The 23,995-nt window shown below is 36.1% G+C and overlaps 1 long non-coding RNA gene across 1 annotated transcript in view; it reads right to left on the bottom strand.

Moving 5' to 3' along the window:
• Positions 1-22,947, bottom strand: part of LOC141394102 (uncharacterized) — a 524,376-nt gene extending 501,429 nt beyond the window's left edge. The window contains exon 1 of the long non-coding RNA XR_012410252.1: positions 22,839-22,947. This is a non-coding gene — a long non-coding RNA (uncharacterized lncRNA). The remainder of the gene's footprint in view (positions 1-22,838) is intronic.
• Positions 22,948-23,995: the final 1,048 nt, after the last annotated feature.

Here is a 23,995-nt window from a genome sequence, read left to right as displayed (position 1 = left end):
ACAGATGAGTTTGATGCTCAAACTCTTCTATACAGATGAGTTTGATGCTCAAACTCTTCTATAGAGATGAATTTGATGCTCATACTCTTCTATACAGATGAGTTTGATGCTCAAACTCTTCTATACAGATGAGTTTGATGCTCAAACTCTTCTATACAGATGAGTTTGATGCTCAAACTCTTCTATACAGATGAGTTTGATGCTCAAACTCTTTTATACAGATGAGTTTGATTATCAAACTTTTCTATACAGATGAGTTTGATGATCAGACTCTTCTATACAGATGCGTTTGATGATCAAACTCTTCTATACAGATGAGTTTGAAGACCAAACTCTTCTATACAGATGAGTTTGACGCTCAAACTCTTCTATACAGATGAGTTTGATGCTCAAACTCTTCTAGTTTGATGCTCAAACTCTTCTATACAGATGAGTTTGATGCTCAAACTCTTCTATACAGATGAGTTTGATGCTCAAACTCTTCTATACAGATGAGTTTGATGCTCAAACTCTTCTATACAGATGAGTTTGATGTTCAAACTCTTCTATACAGATGAGTTTGATGCTCAAACTCTTCTATACAGATGAGTTTGATGCTCAAACTCTTCTATACAGATGAGTTTGATGCTCAAACTCTTCTATAAGGATGAATTAGATGCTCAAACTCTTTTATAAGGATGAATTAGATGCTCAAACTCTTTTATACAGGTGAATTTGATGCTCAAACTCTTTTATACAGATGAGTTTGATTATCAAACTTTTCTATACAGATGAGTTTAATGATCAAACTCTTCTATACAGATAAGTTTGATGATCAAACTCTTCTATACAGATAAGTTTGATGATCAAAATTCATCTATACAAATAAGTTTGATGATCAAACTTTTCTATACAGATAAGTTTGATGATCAAACTCTTCTATACAGATGAATTTGATAATCAAACACTTCTATACAGATGAGTTTGATGATCAAACACTTCTATACAGATGAGTTTGATGATCAAACTCTTCTATACAGATGAGTTTGATGCTCAAACTCTTCTATAGAGATGAATTTGATGCTCATACTCTTCTATACAGATGAGTTTGATGCTCAAACTCTTCTATACAGATGAGTTTGATGCTCAAACTCTTCTATACAGATGAGTTTGATGCTCAAACTCTTCTATACAGATGAGTTTGATGCTCAAACTCTTCTATACAGATGAGTTTGATGCTCAAACTCTTCTATACAGATGAGTTTGATGCTCAAACTCTTCTATACAGATGAGTTTGATGCTCAAACTCTTCTATACAGATGAGTTTGATGCTCAAACTCTTCTATACAGATGAGTTTGATGCTCAAACTCTTCTATACAGATGAGTTTGATGCTCAAACTCTTCTATACAGATGAGTTTGATGCTCAAACTCTTCTATACAGATGAGTTTGATGCTCAAACTCTTCTATAAGGATGAATTAGATGCTCAAACTCTTTTATAAGGATGAATTAGATGCTCAAACTCTTTTATACAGGTGAATTTGATGCTCAAACTCTTTTATACAGATGAGTTTGATTATCAAACTTTTCTATACAGATGAGTTTAATGATCAAACTCTTCTATACAGATAAGTTTGATGATCAAACTCTTCTATACAGATGAATTTGATAATCAAACACTTCTATACAGATGAGTTTGATGATCAAACTCTTCTATACAGATGAATTTGATAATCAAACACTTCTATACAGATGAGTTTGATGCTCAAACTCTTCTATACAGATGAGTTTGATGCTCAAACTCTTCTATAGAGATGAATTTGATGCTCAAACTCTTCTATACAGATGAGTTTGATGCTCAAACTCTTCTATACAGATGAGTTTGATGCTCAAACTCTTCTATACAGATGAGTTTGATGCTCAAACTCTTCTATACAGATGAGTTTGATGCTCAAACTCTTCTATACAGATGAGTTTGATGCTCAAACTCTTCTATACAGATGAGTTTGATGCTCAAACTCTTCTATACAGATGAGTTTGATGCTCAAACTCTTCTATACAGATGAGTTTGATGCTCAAACTCTTCTATACAGATGAGTTTGATGCTCAAACTCTTCTATACAGATGAGTTTGATGCTCAAACTCTTCTATACAGATGAGTTTGATGCTCAAACTCTTCTATACAGATGAGTTTGATGCTCAAACTCTTCTATACAGATGAGTTTGATGCTCAAACTCTTCTATAAGGATGAATTAGATGCTCAAACTCTTTTATAAGGATGAATTAGATGCTCAAACTCTTTTATACAGGTGAATTTGATGCTCAAACTCTTTTATACAGATGAGTTTGATTATCAAACTTTTCTATACAGATGAGTTTAATGATCAAACTCTTCTATACAGATAAGTTTGATGATCAAACTCTTCTATACAGATAAGTTTGATGATCAAAATTCTTCTATACAAATAAGTTTGATGATCAAACTTTTCTATACAGATAAGTTTGGTGATCAAACTCTTCTATACAGATGAGTTTGACGATCAAACTCCTCTATACAGACGAATTTGATGATCAAACTCTTCTATACAGATGAATTTGATAATCAAACACTTCTATACAGATGAGTTTGATGCTCAAACTCTTCTATACAGATGAGTTTGATGCTCAAACTCTTCTATACGGATGAGGTTGATGCTCAAACTCTTCTATACAGATGAGGTTGATGCTCAAACTCTTCTATAGAGATGAATTTGATGCTCAAACTCTTCTATACAGATGAGTTTGATGCTCAAACTCTTCTATACAGATGAGTTTGATGCTCAAACTCTTCTATACAGATGAGTTTGATGCTCAAACTCTTCTATACAGATGAGTTTGATGCTCAAACTCTTCTATACAGATGAGTTTGATGCTCAAACTCTTCTATACAGATGAGTTTGATGCTCAAACTCTTCTATACAGATGAGTTTGATGCTCAAACTCTTCTATAAGGATGAATTTGATGCTCAAACTCTTTTATACAGATGAGTTTGATTATCAAACTTTTCTATACAGATGAGTTTGATGATCAGACTCTTCTATACAGATGCGTTTGATGATCAAACTCTTCTATACAGATGAGTTTGAAGACCAAACTCTTCTATACAGATGAGTTTGAAGACCAAACTCTTCTATACAGATGAGTTTGATGCTCAAACTCTTCTATACAGATGAGTTTGACGCTCAAACTCTTCTATAAAGATGAGTTTGACGCTCAACCTCTTTTATACAGTTGAGTTTGACGCTCAAACTCTTCTATACAGATGAGTTTGACGCTCAAACTCTTTTATACAGATGAGTTTGATGCTCAAACTCTTCTATACAGATGAGTTTGGTGGTCAAACTCTTCTATACAGATGAGTTTGATGTTCAAACTCTTATATACAGATGAGTTTGATGCTCAAACTCTTCTATACAGATGAGTTTGATGCTCAAACTCTTCTATACGGATGAGGTTGATGCTCAAACTCTTCTATACAGATGAGGTTGATGCTCAAACTCTTCTATAGAGATGAATTTGATGCTCAAACTCTTCTATACAGATGAGTTTGATGCTCAAACTCTTCTATACAGATGAGTTTGATGCTCAAACTCTTCTATACAGATGAGTTTGATGCTCAAACTCTACTATACAGATGAGTTTGATACTCAAACTCTTCTATACAGATGAGTTTGATGCTCAAACTCTTCTATACAGATGAGTTTGAGCTCAAACTCTTCTATACAGATGAGTTTGATGCTCAAACTCTTCTATAAGGATGAACTTGATGCTCAAACTCTTTTATACAGATGAGTTTGATTATCAAACTTTTCTATACAGATGAGTTTGATGATCAGACTCTTCTATACAGATGCGTTTGATGATCAAACTCTTCTATACAGATGAGTTTGAAGACCAAACTCTTCTATACAGATGAGTTTGACGCTCAAACTCTTCTATACAGATGAGTTTGACGCTCAAACTCTTCTATACAGATGAGTTTGACGCTCAACCTCTTTTATACAGTTGAGTTTGACGCTCAAACTCTTCTATACAGATGAGTTTGACGCTCAAACTCTTTTATACAGATGAGTTTGATGCTCAAACTCTTCTATACAGATGAGTTTGGTGGTCAAACTCTTCTATACAGATGAGTTTGATGTTCAAACTCTTATATACAGATGAGTTTGATGCTCAAACTCTTCTATACAGATGAGTTTGATGCTCAAACTCTTCTATACTGATTAGTTTGTTGCTCAAACTCTTCTATACAGATGAGTTTGATGCTCAAACTCTTCTATACAAACTCTTCTATATCAAACTCTTTTATACAGATGAGTTTGATGCTTAAACTCTTCTATACAGATGAGTTTGATGCTCAAACTCTTCTATACAGATGAGTTTGATGCTCAAACTCTTCTATACAGATGAGTTTGGTGGTCAAACTCTTCTATACAGATGAGTTTGGTGGTCAAACGCTTCTATACAGATGAGTTTGATGCTCAAACTCTTTTATACGGATGAATTAGACGCTCAATCTCTTCTATACAGATGAGTTTGATGATCAAACTCATCTATACATATGAGTTTGATAATCTAAAACGGCGTTAGCATAAGAGTTTTTTATTACCAAACTCTTCTGTACAGATGAGTTTGATTAATCATCAAGCTCCTTTATAGAGATGAGTTTGATGATCAAACTCTTCTATACCGACGAATTTGATAATCAAACACTTCTATACCGATGAATTTAATAAACAAAATCTTCTATTTCGGATGAGCTTGATAATAAAACTCTTCTATAACGATAAGTTTGATAATCATAGTCGTTAAGCTCTCTGCCGTGCCTACAAAGCATTATGTTATAATATGTATGAACAAAATCTTGGACTATCTTTGAACTTTCACTTTATTAAAGAATACGAGTAAATTTATTTTAGATAGTCCCTTTATAAAGGATCTAAAAAATTGTTCACCCTTAAAAAATCCATATTTATACATCTACATACATATTAGATTTTTTGAGAGAGATCTCTATTAACCCACTGTATAATTGAATAAACGAAAACGAATAAAAATCATTGTCGTCACAATCATCAGCATAGCCATTGACATTGTCGTCATGTCCATGACCAACCCACATTTGAGAATGCTTTAAAAGACGTACGTACGTCTTGTGTTCGAGCGCATGAGAAGAAATTACAAAGTGAAGAAGAAAGGGAGCAAATAAAATTTAAACTTAGGGTGCCACCAGGGCATTTGCTAACGAGAAATGACGATGGAAAATCACAGTGCTACAATATAAGACATTTGAAAGACCAATGTTATTTCGAACTTATAATAAGGAATTATTTTTTAACGTGGATAACTCGAATATCTGAATTTCAAAAGTACGAATAAAAAATCGAAACATTTAGAGGCTTGTTTCTTTTAGAAATAAAAACCAAAATGTACAATTCCCTCGTAAGGATTAAAAACTTAATGGATTATTATTTTATGTTCCCATTAAACCAAAGATAGCAAATAGCAGACACTGTTCATTATTACGTGTTCACAACTTGAGAGTTCATAACAATAACAAGGAGACCTCTGCTATCGCCAAGCTCAACGGTGCTTATAATGATGTTGTTGACAATGACTAAAACGCTGCACACACACGCAAACACACGAAGGCAGTCATACGCAGTTCCTTCAAAATTACTATGAGAAGGCGTATGGTTTTGAACTTTTGATATTCTAGGCAATTTACTCAATTTTTAGCCCATCGGATCTGACCAACAACCATCCATACAACAATATTCAATAAGCCATTCCACCAATGACACTACACAAGACAGACAAACTTGCCCTCATCATAAGAAAGAACGTTGGAACAGTCAACGAGAACATTAACAAAACGAAACGTATGGACGAATGGATGGATGACTGGATAGATGAACGACGGAGTAGATGGATGAACGCATGAATGAATGAAAGCTTAGCATTTGGAGTCCAAGTATAGTTGTATCTAAAAGACAGACATGTGATGGCATCACAAGAACAGCCACATCAACTTTTGTTTGCGTATGTGTATGCACACATAATTACATTGAAACTCTCCGGGGGGAAACTAATGCGTCAAGTCACAAACAGCATGGAGCAGTCCAGGCCGGCCAGTCAGCCAGCCAAGAGAAAAATTATGTATAAAAAATAAAATGTGACGTTTGAGCCCCTTCTGGTGTTACGCATGTTCATGTTCATGAAGCGGTTTCGTTGTTAATTTTCTCCCTCTGTTCGTTTGCATCATCATCACATTCGTTGTCCGTCCCATCGTCATCTTCATTCGATATTTTTATTTGTTTCCTTTTTGGATTGTCTTGTTAAGATAAAATGTGCCATCATTTTATTCAATGTCAAATTGGGACATGGCTATCTTGGGGGATATTGGATACTGCTTATAAGATATCATTATATGTTTGTATGTCTGTGAAGGGACAATTGAATGTCTGTCCTTGTTTCTTAATTGACCTTTAACCTTTTGTAACATATGGTGTTCAATTTAATAACAATAATGAACATAACGGCCAGTAGAGTTTTGATAAATATATTTTGTGACAAATGTTGCACTTTTTTATTACAGTCAACATTTCAAAAAGGCCGATTAGTATGACATTTCTTCTAAAGAAATAAAACTTCTTCTAAATAAAAGAAATTGATTTTGAAACTCATCCATCATCATAAGAGTTCCATGATCAAGCTCTTCTATAGAGATGAGTTAGATGATCAAACTCTTCTATACAGATGAGTTTGATGATCAAGCGCTTCTACAGAGATGAGTTTGGTGCACAAACTCTTCTATAGAGAGGATTTTGATGGTCAAACTCTTCTATAGAGAGGAATTTGATGATCGAACTCTCCTATGGAGATGAGTCCGAGGATCAACTTCTTCTATAAAGATGAGCTTGATCATCAAATTCTTCTATAGAGATGGGTTTGATGACCAAACTCTTCTATAGAGATGAGTTTGATGATAAAACTCTTCTTTAGAGATGAATTTGATGACCAAACTCTTCTATAGAGATGAGTTTTATGATCAAACTCTTTTATAGAGATGAGTTTGATGATCAAACTCTTCTATAGAGATGAGATTGATGATCAAACTCTTCTATAGAGATGAGTTTGATGATCAAACTCTTCTATAGAGATGAGTTTGATGATCAAACTCTTCTATAGAGATGAGTTTGATGATCAAACTCTTCTATAGAGATGAGTTTGATGATCAAACTCTTCTATAGAGATGAGTTTGATGATCAAACTCTTCTATAGAGATGAGTTTGATGATCAAACTCTTCTATAGAGATGAGATTGATGATCAAACTCTTCTATAGAGATGAGTTTGATGATCAAACTCTTCTATAGAGATGAGTTTGATAATAAACCACTTCTACAAAGATGAGTTTGATGATCAAACTCTTTTATAGAGATGAGTTTGATGATCAAACTCTTTTATAGAGATGAGTTTGATGATCAAACTCTTCTATAGAGATGAGTTTGATGATCAAACTCTTCTATACAGATGAGTTTGATGCTCAAACTCTTCTATACAGATGTGTTTGATGCTCAAACTTTTCTATACAGATGAGTTTGATATTCAAACTCTTCTATACAGATGAGTTTGATGTTCAAACTCTTCTATAGAGATTACTTTGATGATCAAACTCTTCTATAGAGATGAGTTTGATGATCAAACTCTTCTATAGAGATGAGTTTGATGATCAAACTCTTCTATAGAGATGAGTTTGATGATCAAACTCTTCTATAGAGATGAGTTTGATGATCAAACTCTTCTATAGAGATGAGTTTGATGATCAAACTTTTCTATAGAAATGAGTTTGATGATCAAACTCGTCTATAGAAATGAGTTTATGATCAAACTCTTCTATAGAGATGAGTTTGATTATCAAACTCTTCTATAGAAATGAGTTTGATGATCAAACTCTTCTATAGAAATGAGTTTGATTATCAAACTCTTCTATAGAGATGAGTTTGATTATCAAACTCTTCTACAGAGATGAGTTTGATGATCAAACTCTTCTATGGAGATGAGTTTGATGATCAAACTCTTCTATGGAGATGAGTTTGATGATCAAACTCTTCTATAGAAATGAGTTTGATGATCAAAATCTTCTATAAAGAATTGTTTGATTATCAAACTCTTCTATAGAGATGAGTTTGATGATAAAACTCTTCAATAGAGATGAATTTGATGATCAAACTCTTCTATAGAGATGAGTTTGATGATCAAACTCTTCTATAGAAATGAGTTTGATGATCAAACTCGTCTATAGAAATGAGTTTATGATCAAACTTTTCTATAGAGATGAGTTTGAAGATCAAACCCTTCTATAGAGATGAGTTTGATGATCAAACCCTTCTATAGAGATGAGTTTGATGATCAAACACTTCTATAGAGATGAGTTTGATGATCAAACTCTTCTATAGAGATTAGTTTGATGATCAAACTCTTCTATAGAGATTAGTTTGATGATCAAACTCTTCTATAGAGATGAGTTGGATGATCAAACTCTTCTATAGAGATGAGTTGGATGATCAAACTCTCCTATAGAGATGAATTTGATGATCAAACCCTTCTATAGAGATGAGTTTGATGATCAAACCCTTCTATAGAGACGAGTTTGATGATCAAACTCTTCTATAGAGATGAGTTTGATGATCAAACTCTTCTATAGAGATGAGTTTAATGATCAAACTCTTCTCTAGAAATGAGTTTGATGATCAAACTCTTCTATAGAGATGAGTTGGATGATCAAACTCGTCTATAGAAATGAGTTTATGATCAAACTCTTCTAAAGAAATGAGTTTTATGATCAAACTTTTCTATAGAAATGAGTTTGATGATCAAACTTTTCTATAGAAATGAGTTTGATTATCAATCTCTTCTATAGAGATGAGTTTGATTATCAAACTCTTCTATAGAGATGAGTTTGATCATCACAAACTTCTATGGGGTTGAATTTGACCATCAACCACTTCTATGGAGTTGAGTTTAGTCATCAAACTATGATATAGAGATGAATTGGATCATGAGACTCTATTATAGAGTTGAGTTTGATCATCAAATTCTTCTACAGAGTTAATTTTGATCATCAAAATCTGCTATAGATTCGTTTCATCATCAAATTCTTGTATAGAGAAGAGTTTAATCATAACTCTTTTCTATAAGGGCTTTACCAATCAAGGACCAGGGGACTGGGATCAGCAGATTTAATAATCACAGAATGTGTATAAGCATTTTCTTAAGAAAACGAAATGAAGGAGCATTCAGCCTTTCCTAGTTAAGCTGTTCTACAAAAAAATAAATCTCAACACTCCCTGGCATCATATTGTTCACACATTACAATGTGTTTTCGGTTGGTATTTGCTTTTCATGATAACAAACAAAACATCTATTGAATCCAACCAAACTCGTTGTACTCATAAAGGAGTGTTTCAAGGATGGGGGATTTATGGAAAAAATAGAACAAAACAAAATTGCTGCGGCATGCATTATAAGTGGAAATAACAATAATAGTCATACCCCGTTCAAGAGGCGTTATGGTTGTTTACTCAATGACATAAATGCACTTCAGGCACATACCGACAATACTATAACCAAGCGACGACTACGTCAACATCATTACAATGACAACAAGAGCGACCAAATGCTACGGCCAACGGTAGTGGCAGTTTTTTTTCCAGACAATACAATTGTTTTCTTCATCTTTTTATTCGATATTCAGACACAACAATGTGACGTCGTCATCCGTATCCTCTTCTACTTACTGTCGACAGCTATACAAATGCTATGAACACAAAACAACAACAGTAATGCAATCTAATGTTCATATCCAAGTTCCAAAAGGTTTCCTATCAAAAAAAAAAAAAAACAGCATCAGGATATTGTATTTGATTTCCAAAGCAACATTTAAAATGAAAATAAAATGAAAAACTCAAATCACATTGCATTACTTCATTGAGTTGATACTATGTTTGATGGGAATCTCAAAAACAAAAAGCTCTCGGTAAAGAATTCCATATTGACTATGTCATCTATTGAAGATATGGGCTAAAACGAGCGTAACACCTATGCAAATGACAACACCGTGATAGGGGGACAATTCACAATACGATTTACAGCTTTAAGACGTTCATTAGAAAAGTTCTTCTTTAATGGTAAGAGGTATATTAGGTCTATCAAACGAGTTTCATCAACAAGAGAAATTAGTATCATAAAAAAAGTATTGAGTACTCATACATTTTTTTCTTTTTGGTTCTCATAGAATTATTTTTATTTTTGGGTGGTAATTACCCCCTGTTTTTGTAAAAAATGTTATTCTTTTCACACGAATTGTGAAATTTTGTAGATCCATTCACTCGTTTTAGCCCAAATATAGAGCGCTGATTTTTAAATGAGGAATACTTAACGATACATGGAACAGGTATACGAAAAATTTGTTCCAAAACATGAAATCCCATATTTGTATAATATGACCTCTAGCTTAACTAAAAAATCCAAATAGAAAATAGGCCAGATTAAATGCCAACTTAAAAACCTCAAAAAGGATACCCTTCTTTCCGGAAATTCGTTATCACTGCCGCTTATTTTTTTTTTTTTTTAATTTTTACCAGTAAATCACGTTGTTCAAAGAAAAATTATTTTAAAACTTGTTCCCGTTTTCATAATGAAATTCATTTTAAATATAAATTATGAGAGTTTTTTGGTTAACCCTAATTAAAACTTCTTCATCAGCAGTTCAGTCCATTATACAAAAAATAAAACTTTTTAGTCTGTTGAAATTTGTATTCCACAAAATTATTTGTGAAACAATGTACGAGCTACTTTAAAACTTTGCCTCAAAATTTAATCCTCTGCAGTAAAAGGGAACTTTGCCATCCATATAAGTTGTCGGTAGTGTGTTTATCTTTAATTTTCCAACATTAATGGTCGAAGCAGCAGCGGAATAAACAACAAAATGAAATTTAACTTTGGAAAAATATAAATTTTAATATTTGCTCTGGGCATTAAATGTTACGTACTTAAATGTTTTGTATGGCCAAAGGATTTCCATTCCAATTTTCTCCCTTCGAAGGGACAGCAATAACAGCATCCAAATGTTAGGTCTTTTATTCATTGCCAAACCCAATGAACACACACGTCTTTTGATTTCCATGCAATCGCTGTTGTTGTACGTTTCCCTTGTTATGAGTTGTCCCATTTTTTGTTGTTTTGCAACAACTGCTGATGCCGTTATTGCTGTTGTTGTAGTTGTATTATGTTGCTGTTTTGTTAAATCGCCCATCATCTTTTTCCACTTAAACCTAAATAAATAATACTCGGTTGGAGTAATTTTGAACACGTTCTTGCTGGCATCATATGGAATTGTTTACTTAAATTGTCTGTCCGTCTGTGCCTATCTTCTAAGCATTGGTACTGTGAATGCCTGCTAGGATGTTGTCTTGCTTGCTTCGTTTGTTTGGTGGGCTGTCTATCTTTCCATCTATGCACTAGAGGGAAAAAAAGGTCTACTATTATTATTGTCTGTCTGCTTGTTTTCCCTTCGTCCGTCCGTCTGTCTGTCGGAAAGTGTTTTCAGTATCTTTACATAAAGGCAACAGCTTGCATGGTGTAATCACAATTAAAGCGATTCATTATTATACACGACGACGTTCTTGATTCCCTGGCAACAACAGTCGCCATCCTCATCTTTTTGCCAGCAACAGCAGTGGCAGCACCACTTGTGTTTGTGCGCCCCGCTGAAGAACAATCAACCCTTAATACCCAATTATGTAAGTATTTTATTTTATTTAGCTCTTCGTCATCTAAGCATTCACATATTGAAGTTTTATTGTTGTTGTCTGTGAGTCCTCAAATAGCCACCCAACCAACAAAAAATATAATCCCTTCCTTTTATTGTCATTTTATTTTATTTATTTTTCTCCAATTCAATTCATCCTTAGCGAGTGGTAGCTGGGTAAAGAGATTGTTAAACAATGAATTTTTAATTTTATTGAATAAGTCCCACTAGCACGTCCTTCGTCAGTTGGCCTATCTTTCTTATCTTCGTTTAATTGAAGAAATGAAACTGTTTCGCTAATTGTTTTCAAAAAGTCAAGATAGGCGACGTTTTTGGTTTAAATGGTCATATCTCTATTTATCGGAAAAATGTGGGTTATTGTTAACATAAACGTTTGATTTCCTAAGCTGAGAAAGAATACACCTGCCCATATGATATGATTTTTCTGTGAAAATAATTAAAACGGGTCAAGAACGTTCATATTTAATTTTTCTTTTATCTAATCGGATTAGACGATATAACTTAAACCTCGAATCATCTTGTATACATTATGTAGGTTATTAAATGTATTTATCATGATTTCGGTAATCTCCAAAAGAGATGATTCTATCGTATACTAAATACTGCATTTTCCGGAAAAATTTCAAGTCCAACCAAATCTTAAATCTTTTATATAAGCCCAATAACGTCTAGAAGAAATATTATAATTGTTCCACAAACATCCCAGATGGGACAAGGAAGACTTCTCTCATATCAATGAGTGCACCCCGATTCATATTAGCTCAATGATATGTGACCTACAGTTTATCGCCGAGTCTGAACCGCGTGTCTTAGGATACCACTTGTTTTACATGGCTGAAATACTCAGGAAATGTCGCCAACATTACTGAGGGGTATTTTGCCACCGTTAAAAAGTGTTTTGATGTTGCCTGGCCGGGGAATCGAACCCACGACCTTCAGCGTGCAAGGCGGGTGTGCATACCATTGCACCACGGTGGCACCCAGAAGAAATATTACGAAATGCAAATCCTACCAGTTTGGATCCACCTTGGTTAATGATATATAAACACTATTTTGTTTGGTGGTTTTAGGGTTTCTAGGAACTTTTGGAATCATAAAACTACCATGTGGTAAAAAAGTCAAAGTGAAGGGGCCCAACTTATTTTAAAATATCTATCGTATCACTACGTACCTATGATATATAACGTGATGCAACCCTTTATTAATCTAGGGCTGATACAGCTCCTCTTCCTAATCTCCATCTCCTATCTGACTCCCTCTCATTCTCCGAGAGCCGTACTTTCTTTAACAATGGCAGAGAAATTGACAAGGTTTCACAGAATTTCTCAAGCAACGCTTCAAAGAACGGTCCAATCCTTTTGATTTTCGGGTAGCGGAGAGGAATATCCGAGACATAATTACATGTGAAGTCTCTTGCCATATTTATGTTGTTCGAATTCGGCACGATCCCCAACGTGTTGACTTTGGAAGACAATAGTTTAGTGGGTGAACACAAACAAAAAAGCTGTCTAGTACATCTTAAAGAATGCAGCATCGGCAGGCATCGTACGATTAAATTATAGGGAACTGTTAATGCGCCCTCCAAAACAGGACGAAGAAAGGTTGGATGTCAGTTACGAAAGGTCGAGCACATGGTCCAAACAAGTACTCCTTTCGAAAGCTATCCTGAGAATTTTGGTCTACGATGTCGAGGACATAAAAGCACCATTTTGGTTGGTGGACTTAGGGTATTCAAACTCTCCATATCACAAGGGCTATCTGCGTTGAAACTGTCAAAGTCAAGGGACCCCGTTTTATGAATGACTTGACTGACCAATAGGCCGGAGCGATTTGTATGGAAGGAAAAAAGTGATAGTGGGCGCCCGGAGTTTCTGATTCTTGGGATTGTACTGAGCAAAAAAGTCCACTAGACCATATGTCTACGGTGAAAATCGAGCCCCCTGATTTTGACTTGACATTTTTTTTCAAGGATTTTTTAGCCAAACCATATTTTAGAAACTTGACCTATCCTGAAAATTTCCTTTCGCGTTCTTATTACACTCACCAAGGGCTTTCATCTCCGAAAGGAAATTTCTATCCACTGACTGCGTCAAATTTTGTAGCACAGTGTAATTTATCGATATTTTCCGAAAAATGTGCACATTCTCGGAGCCATAACTGCCTGAAGGAGCGTTCCAATGCTTTTGCTATGTACTAGAGAGTTCTTAGTTATTGTCTTGGCTACAATTTTTGTCTTTGTGTTTGATCGAAAATCTCAGTGGTTTGGCTGTTACATATATGCCAAAATATGCAAAAAACCTTGAAAAAAAACTTCAAGTCAAAATGCGAGGGCTCGATTTTTACCGTAGACATATGGTCTAGTGGACTTTTTTGCTCAGTACAATTCCAATAATCAGAAAATCCAGGCGCCCGTGGTGGTGTTCAAATCGCCCCACCCTACTGACCAACCCTTCCTTATCCCCATCATTCATCAACAGACACTCGCAGTGAACACCGTATTTTCATTAACCATGGGAGCGTCAATTGACAAGGTTTCGGAAAATCCATTAATCAACGCTTTAGAACAAACCAATCCTTATGACGTCCTGATGTTCGGTTAACGGAGAGCAAAATCCGAGACCTAATCACAACTGAGGATCAAACGATCTCAGAGTTAACGCGTTGCCTTTCGAGGACAAAGGATAATAGATTTGTTGGTGAATGCAAATAAAAAAGGTAACTAGTACATCTGAATGAATGCAACATCGGCATCTGTTAATACGTTCTCTAGCCCTGGAAAGGGGTTAATCAAACCGCGACGGCGACAAGACAAAGAGAAGAGTTAGGAGTCGTTTACGAGGTCTTAATCGTATGATAATATACTTAACCTGCATTTAGTAGTTCCTGAAGTCTGAGAAATAGGTATGAGGGCCCTACCGAAGCATGACAAGGATGCTAGCAAGTGTTAAACAGATGCTGATCATCAACGAGGTATCCGCAACCAACATGTCGAACATTTCTCTGTCGTGTTCTCAAAAGCTTTTTTACAGTCAACCATGCTAATATGTTCGATGAAGTTGGAAAACATCTGAAACATTAGGTCACCAATTAAATATGGAATTCCTAAATTCCTGAAGGCTTTCAGAGAAATATATCCCATGTCGCGTTGCTGATTGTGATCGGCTAAGTGATTATCCCATAATTCTGTAGCGCAGGTTTTTCTATGCGAGAAAAAAAGACAATTTTCATTAATCAAATAAACATTATAATAATAATTGTTCCACAAACATCCCATGAGGGACCCGGAAGACTTATCTCATTACATTACATTGTTTAATATATATGACGGTCGATAGTTAATAACACTATGCATCACTGAAAATGCAAACAACTTCTTGTATGCATTTTTTGAAAGTAAATATTTAGACTACAAAAACCCTAGTAGGGTTTTGTCCTGTCAGATCCAGTTCGGATTTTATGGCCTCATCTAAACTGGACTAAATCTACACTTTTTTGCATTTATCAGGCCTTTATCTCAGAAACGAATAGGAATTTGGCCTTGCTGTCTTTACAAATATTGTAGCTCTTAACTAGTAGAACTTATCTTTTGAAGCAACCACATAAGAAAAACTCCAGCTATGGCATCAGAATCTATCAAATATAGAAAAATTTACATAATTGCTAAAATTCTGGTCAGTATCGGCTAAACTATTGGAAGTTGAACCAAGTAACCTTTTGCAAAAATCGTCCAAATAAAGTTCTCATCAATTCTTTAGAACACTCTGAAACTCTAAAATGCTAACTTCATGTTGTTTCAGCGGTATTTTGCATCATATCTTTTACAACACGTATTTCAAACACAGTTCACACCAATAGTTTATTCTCGCATTTCGGATTTCACTACATTATTGACGTTTTTACTAAATCGTCGTTGAAAAATTTACTGAAAACAACGGCATAGAGGGATTTTACAACAATGACATGTTCTGAAGAGTTGTGTATAACATTCCAGGGAAATATTCAGAAAAAAATTAACGGTTTTGGAGATACGGTGCGAAATGTATAAAAATTGTGGAATTGTTGCATATATTTTGAAATTTGAGTCAATAAATGTAGTTTTTCGAGTTCATTATTTCTCCAAATATTTTTATCTTGTCCTTATCTACATATTTGCTTCAGAGGTCAGAAGAAGATTCGCATTGGTTTCAGAGATATAGCCCAGAATTTCTTTAAAAACTCAATATTTAACCATGTTTAGATGGGGCCATAAAATCCGAGCTGGATCTGACACAACATATCCCAACTAGTGTTTCTTGTCGTTTCCTGAATTGTTTGCACAAGACCACCTTAAAAATGTTGCACAGTGTTATGGGAAACTGTTAGTGCGCTCTCCAAAGCAGGACGAAAAAAGGTTTGGGGTCAGGATCAACATCTTATGATTAAATTATGGGGAACTGCTAATGCGCTCTCCAAAACAGGACGAAGAAAGGTTGGATATCAGTTACAAACTGTCGGGCACATGGTCCAAACAAGTACTCCTTTCGAAAGCTATCCTGAGAGTTTTGGTATATGATGTCGAGGACATAAAAGCACCATTTTGGTTGGTTGGTTGTTGTTGTTGTTGTAACAGTGTTTTTGTTATGTTTATATGTTCGTTCCTCTGTTCAATCTGGCTCTGGGTCTATCTCCAGTTCCAGAAAAGTGGCTGCTTCGATGGGATGTAGCCACAGATCCGCTGGAGTTAGATGGGTAGGTTTGGCGGGGCAGTTAAAAAGGTGTTGTGTGTCGTGCGGGCCCATGCCGCATACTGGGCATATGTCTTGCCCGGCGCGATCGATTTCCGCCCAATACGAATTTAGGCGACTGCAATATCCGGAGCTTAGTTGAGACAAAACTACTCTGGTTTGTCGTGGCAGCTGACGCTCCTCAGCTGCGATAGATGGAGGATGTACTCCGAGTACTTTATTCACACTATAATTGCTTAAGGCCTTGGCAACTGCGTCCCTGTGAATGCTATTCAATCCTGCTTGATATGCTTGTTGATCTAGGGGTTCTCTCCTGTATCTTTGGACCTCTCCCTCTAGAGCATGGATATCCTTCCTGATCTCCCTGAATGGGCCGGGCCTACCCACAAGATGGTGATTGGGATGGCTCACACGATAACATCCAAGCAAGTACTGCAACTAAAGCATCTCATTGTGTTGCTTTACAGGAAGAATTTTTGCCTCCTCATGTAGATGGTCCACTGAAGATTTGAGGAGGCACCCTGTCGCTGTTCTCAGGGCGGCATTCTGGCAAGTTTGAATCTTTTTCCAGTTCGAATCACACAATCTCGGGGACCAGACTGGAGCCGCATAGCTTACCACAGACCGACCTATCGCGTTATACGTGGCACCCCAAGTGCTGCCGGCCAGGGACTTGAGGACCTTGTTCCTACTTCTCAACTTGTCGCAGATAGCTGTGGCGTGTGCGCACAACGTGAATGTAGTGTCGAATGTGACCCCTAAAATTTTAGGGCAGTTTGTGGTCGGAATTTTGCTACCGTCGACCACGACATTCAACTCACGTCCAAACTGCGCTGTCCATGTGGTGAACAGGCTGTAGATTTTGTGACGGAAATCTGCATATTCCTCGAATGGAAAAAGGTGGTAAGATCGGTAAAATAGTTGTTCAGTCTCTCACAGATGTCATCAGGATAGGTACCCGACGCCAGGATCGTGCAATCATCCGCATACGTCACGATCTTAATGCCGTCTGGAGGGGGTGGAATACAGAGAGGTAGAGGTTAAACAGTTCCGGAGATATCACCCCACCTTGGGGAACTCCCTGTTTCACTCTACGGGGTTTAGACTTCTTATTCCTGAATTCCACGTACGACTGGCGTCCACACATATAGTTGACTATCCAACGTTTCAAGCTTGGCCGGAGGGTTGTCTGCTCAATGTCCTCAAACAGCGTGGAGTGCCTGACTGTATCAAAGGCTTTTGATAAGTCAAGCGCCACCATCACTGTTCTATGTACATCACTGTATGTGTGTACATGTTTGTATTTTGGTTGGTGGACTTAGGGTATTCAAACTCTCGTTATCACAAGGGCTACCTGCGTTGAAACTGTCCAAGCCAAGTGACCCTATTTTATGAATGACTTGACTTGACTGACCAATCCTTCCTTATCTCCATGATTCATCAACAGACATTCTCAGTGAATACCGTATTTTCATTAACCATGGGAACTTCAATTGACAGGGTTTCGGAAAATCCTCCAACCAACGCTTTAGAACAAACCACTCCAATCCAACATGCCTAAACATTTTCTGTCGTGTACTCAAAAGCTTTTTTACAGTCTACCATGCTAATATGTTCGATGATTTTGAAATACATCTGAAACATTAGGTCATCAATTAAATATGGAATTCCGAAACAAGAACGGCAGACAGGGTTTTCTCCAAGGAAATATGATATCTATTGAACTATTTAACCTCTTCTTTTCTGAATCTATCCCATGTCCCGTTCTTTATCGTGAGTGACTAAATGCTTTGTCTCATAATTCTTTAGCATAGGTTCTTCTATGCGAGAAATAGGACAATTTTCAATCATCAAATAAACATTATAATAATAATGTTTCAACAAACATCCCATGAGGGACCCGGTAGAGTTCTCTCATTACATTACATTATTTAATATATTTGAGGGTCGATAATTAATAATTATGACCACATATCTGATTATATCCACATGCCAAAGAATGTTAAAGCCTGCCAGAATGCAGCCTTGCAATTTTCAACAAGACCGCCATACTTCAGTGGATCACGTACATAAGGAGTCAAAGATAGTGCTTGAGCAGCGACACAACAAAATGCTGTTTTTGCAATATTTTTTGAAGTCAAAGGTAAGGCCAAGAACCTTTAGATCGGCAGGTCTATTAAGCAGGTTTGACTTATAGAGACAAACAAGAGACATTTTGGTGCAATTAAGACATGTTTGGTTTAAACGTCTTCACCCCTATTGAACCAGAATTGAAGTTAAAACACAAGACATCAGTCCGCGATATGCATGTGTAGCATGCTCTGCCTGTTAAAGTGTCAAGCTAAGCCAACTCAGCGAACCTCATTCCGTTATGGACAAATACTTAACTTGTGACATTTCCAAGTGACATAACTTGTAACGTGTTGTAGATCAAAATTGGAATGTTACTACAACACGTTATCATGTGCCTACCATCCGATCCAATCAACACGTAAGAATTATAAAAAGAACAGTATTTGTGTGCAGTCTTCGTTGGACCGTAAATATTATCATAAAATATTATATTTATTAAAAATATAAACCCAATGTTTTCCCAAACATTTAATTTAAATCCTCCACACACACACACACGATTCGGTTGTATTTCTCACAATCCTACGTAAATCCTTTTCATTGTTTTCCATTTGCCGGTGGTCTACCATTATACATCATTTACATTACAGGGGGTCATCATAAACATATTTACATCCCTCTGCCTTGACAAGCTAAACGCAAACATTCCAAAGCCTTCAATAGGTGTGTAAAGGACAATATGTTGGCATGAGTGTGTGTGTGTGGTGTCAATCCAGCGATTGTCGTCAGTCGTCAGTGACGCACAAAAACTGTCATAATTTTGTTGAAAACAATGAACTTGGAGAAACAGAATCCTCTTATTGACAGTCACAAAAATAACAGTAAAGGGAGAACACAAAGGGCTAGTTAAAATTTGCAAAGATAGAGGGGCGTGATAGATGAAAAAGGGAGAACCAACAGCAGACAATTGACATGGTAAAATACTTTGGAAAAGTTCTCATGTTATATTAAGGCGTCTGCCTGTGAAATAAGATCTACTTAATAGCAAACATAATTATATTAGATATAGAAGTCACAGAGAGGCTGATGTTGATGTATTACTCGTATTATCCTGTCACCAAGGGATGAGATTTGTTTTTCTTTCATTTCATTAAAGATTAACTGAAACATTTGATGACCCAAATCACAACCAAACACAATTTCATGAAGAACGTATCAAATGCTGAGTATAAATATTACATTTTCTGTTTCACAAAATAATCTCTACCATGGCAACAGCAAAAGCCAAAAACCTTACCTTAATAAATAACTTTCCAGACTTTATGTATTATTTACAAATCAACAACAAACAGCAAGACATTTAATCTTGAAACTTTTCTCCTAAAATATTCTTTAAAAGTTTTCATACCTACAATTAATGTTTATTGGCAGCTATGAAGATATTAAATTTTGTTCAAGAGTCTTGTACCTATACACAAAACCATTGAGCCTGTACACTTCGCTTACGCCATAACCAAACCCAAGCAATGCTCACGTTACATTTCAAAATTATTCTAATCAAATATTTACAACCCACACCTGCAGGCCATCACTTGACTGACTTACCCCTTTTCAACAATTGTCTATTGCTGGCGTAATGGGAAATTGACGAGTGTGTTATCCTTGAAGAGCGTGTGTCTGTACGAATAAAAGGGGAATCCGCTTAAATCACTCATGATAAAATTTCATTTTAACGCCAATACACAATTTTTCATAAATGGATGCGTGACGTTAGTTAAATGAAATTAGAAAAGGAGTTCTGCTACAAAATCATACTATGGCACGCACGTATATCATGGCCAAAAAGGCAATTCGATATCTTATGTGAAAAAGGGTGGGATAGATGTAGGAAACAATGTTGTGTCCTATCTCACATGTTGGTTATGCGTGAAAGCATATCACCCCACGTAAACACGGTATTTTTGGTTATTTTTAGCTTCTTGCATCTACTACTATTTTAGCGTAAGACCCTTTTAATCCAATTTAGTCCTCAAAGCAATGTGACATGTTTTGAAAGTCAGGCGGCACAGCTAGACTTCACTTATGTTGTTACACAAGGATGTTTTTGTCGTGCGAAAGACATTTTAGATGTTTTTGTTGATTATTTTTTTAACAGTTAGATGGAAAAACGCTTAGATTTAGCGAGAGGTTGAAGATAGCGAATTGCTCATAAAACAATCATAAGACGTTGATAAATGTTTGATATTAGAGTGAATATATAGACAATGTTTATGCGAAGCGATGAAAAGAAATAGGTGGATAGAAATTTATCGATAACAGCCATTGTAATGTGGTTCAGTAAGAAAGTAAATCAATCCATTAACATCCATATCTTAGGAATAAGAATAGTCTAGTGATATTTCTTTCTTGGGCATTTAGTTTTCTAGTGGGGGTGTCACAATTTTATTAAACTATAATCAGTTTTGCAGCCGATACCAAATGAATTACCCACGGGAGAAAAGTCATTTATTGGCTGGAGAAGGAATTCGATCGACATGAACTTTTTAAGGATTCTCCACAAAATTTCCTTGAAATACATGTGCATGCCTGGTATATTTCCCGTTGACGAGCAATGAGTAATTTGAGTTTGAAAATTAAAAAAGTTGTCCCTAAGGACCTATTCACCTATCGTAGGGTTAAGCAAAGGCACATAGCTCTACCACAAATTATCTCAAAGGTTTTGGACACCTATGATATAAATGCGCTATTTTGATTGATGGTCTTAGTGATTGATGGTAGTAGAGAAATGGGCAGGGTGCACCCTTTACTGAAGCCGGGCAAAGATGCAAGCGGAACAAGTGTCGTTTAGGGGCACATCTGGGATCGGTCCGAAATTTTTACCATAGAGTAGCCCTTGGGACCCTGATTCCAACGATATATAATTTTCCGGGGGGAAGTCCATACTTCCCGAGATATGGGTCTTGACATTTCGGAAATTTCGTACTTTCACACCTTTAGGTTGTTTAGGGGCACCTCTCGGATCGGGCTGAAATTTTTACAGTATATAGCCCTTGGCATCCTGAATACAACGATATATAATTTTCCGGGGGGAAGTCCATACTTCCCGAGATATGGGTCTTGAAATTTCGGAAATTTAGTACTTTCACACCTTTAGGTTGTTTAGGGGCACCTCTCGGATCCGGCTGAAATTTTTACAGTAGATAGCTCTAGGCATCCTGAATACAACGATATATAATTTTCCGGGGGGAAGTCCATACTTCCCGAGATATGGGTCTTGACTTTTTTACTTTTATCACCATTTTTTTTAAAACATATGCAATATGGGACTCGTTTTAAAGATCACGAAGAGTACTTTCCAATGCCACATTTTCTTTCTCTATGGACAGGGTCAAAAGTGGGCTACGCGATCAAAACTCTCTTTTAAATTGAAAGTGTTCTTAAGTAGCCGGCCTTCGGCCGGGGATTTAGGACTTTCTCTTATGGACAGGGTCAAAAGTGGGCTACGCGATCAAAACTCTCTTTTAAATTGAAAGTGTTCTTAAGTAGCCGGCCTTCGGCCGGGGATTTAAGACTTTCTCCTATGGACAGGGTCAAAAGTGGGCTACGCGATCAAAACGTGTGCATAAAAGTACTCTCCATAAGCTTTAAAACGATGCCCATATTGACCACGTTAGAATCGTAAAATGTCAAGACCCATATCTCGGGAAGTATGGACTTCCCCCGGAAAATTATATATCGTTGTATTCAGGATGCCTAGGGCTATCTACTGTAAAAATTTCAGCCCGATCCGAGAGGTGCCCCTAAACAACCTAAAGGTGTGAAAGTACGAAATTTCCAAAATGTCAAGACCCATATCTCGGGAAGTATGGACTTCCCCCCGGAAAATTATATATCGTTGTATTCAGGATGCCAAGGGCTATCAGCCCGATCTGAGAGGTGCCCCTAAACGACATTTAAGCCATGCAAGCAATTGTTGCAGATGTGGATCATCAACGAGATGTCCGATATCAACATACGCGATTAAACCCTCGTTGTCTAATAGACCACAACAAGAAGTGGGCCACGACTACCTATGGGGAAACTTCGGACCGGACCTTAAGTTGTCTTAAATGCACATTCAAATTGAGTTTGTACTACAAAATATAGGAAACAATTTTATAATCTGTTATTTTAGTGAAACACTCACCTCTAGTTTTTGGTGGTCATCTGTAACCGAGACTTGTTGAAAAATCCAATACACTTATTATTTGCAATTGTTTGATTTGACTGAGTTCATGAGATTTTTTCAATATTTTAAATTTACCGCGATTCATTAATTCACAAAAAATTCCTTTACATTCCTTTTCCTTCCTTTTGTTTTTGTTATCACTTTTCATTCCCTTCGTGTTGGAAATTGGAATTCATTGGAATAATTTCTTATTAGATGTCTTTTTTATTGAATTAATCACTAATCGACGTGTTTCTATAGTTGATTATTAATTCAGGTCCCACTTTTTATTAGTAATTAGTCCTTTTACAGAAAAAAGGGGTTTATAATGTCGTTTATTCAACAGCACGACAAGAACGACAAACGTAGATTTTCTTTTGTTCAAGTCCTACGTTCCACCTTTCAATTTTGACTTTACATTCTCTTTCAGAAAGTGAGGCCAAGTTGCCAAATTGCAATTTTCCAAAGTTCTGCAATTTGTTATTTTTATTTATTAAATAATTCATATTATTTTTATTAGGGCGAAACCTATAGCTCTGCGTGTTGCTTGTGCGTTCAAAAATACAAAAACCAAATACATGCATTTCAAATTGAAAACAACAACAAATACATGTATTTTGTTTTTGTATTTTAGAACGCACAATCAACACGCAGAGCTATAGGTTTCGCCCTTATGTGGAATTAATCTTCAATTGAAAGAAGGAATATATGGACATATGTACATATTTATGTATTTATTTTACATAGAAAAAATAGCGGATAAATTTGTTAACAAAGTTGTTCGCAGTGTTCCGGCTTTTTCCCGTACTGTATGAAAGCTGTTATATGACGATATGCTTTTATGTTTATTATATAGCTTTTTTCATCTAAAAGTTGGACACATTAGCTTCGTTCCAGAACTAAACAGTTTTTACACATTTTGAACATTTTTCCCCGAAATGCGTTCCCGTACACCAAAACAGTTGCAAAATGTTCACTTCTCTTTGAACAAAAATGGCGCTGAATGGCTTTCTCTTTAGAAACTTTTTACACGACAAATTTGAGCGAGCAAAAATGTGCAACCTGTTTGCCGGCTTCCGATTGGCTGACAAGCCGACTTTGACATTTGTTCCAGATTTTTTGACGTTTCTGCCATT

The sequence above is a fragment of the Musca autumnalis genome, unplaced genomic scaffold (assembly GCF_047663935.1).
Source record: "Musca autumnalis isolate F117 unplaced genomic scaffold, ASM4766393v1 scaffold_1, whole genome shotgun sequence".
NCBI lineage: Eukaryota > Metazoa > Arthropoda > Insecta > Diptera > Muscidae > Musca > Musca autumnalis.
Note: the sequence above shows the minus strand (reverse complement) of the source record. Positions and strands in the feature narration are given on the sequence as shown.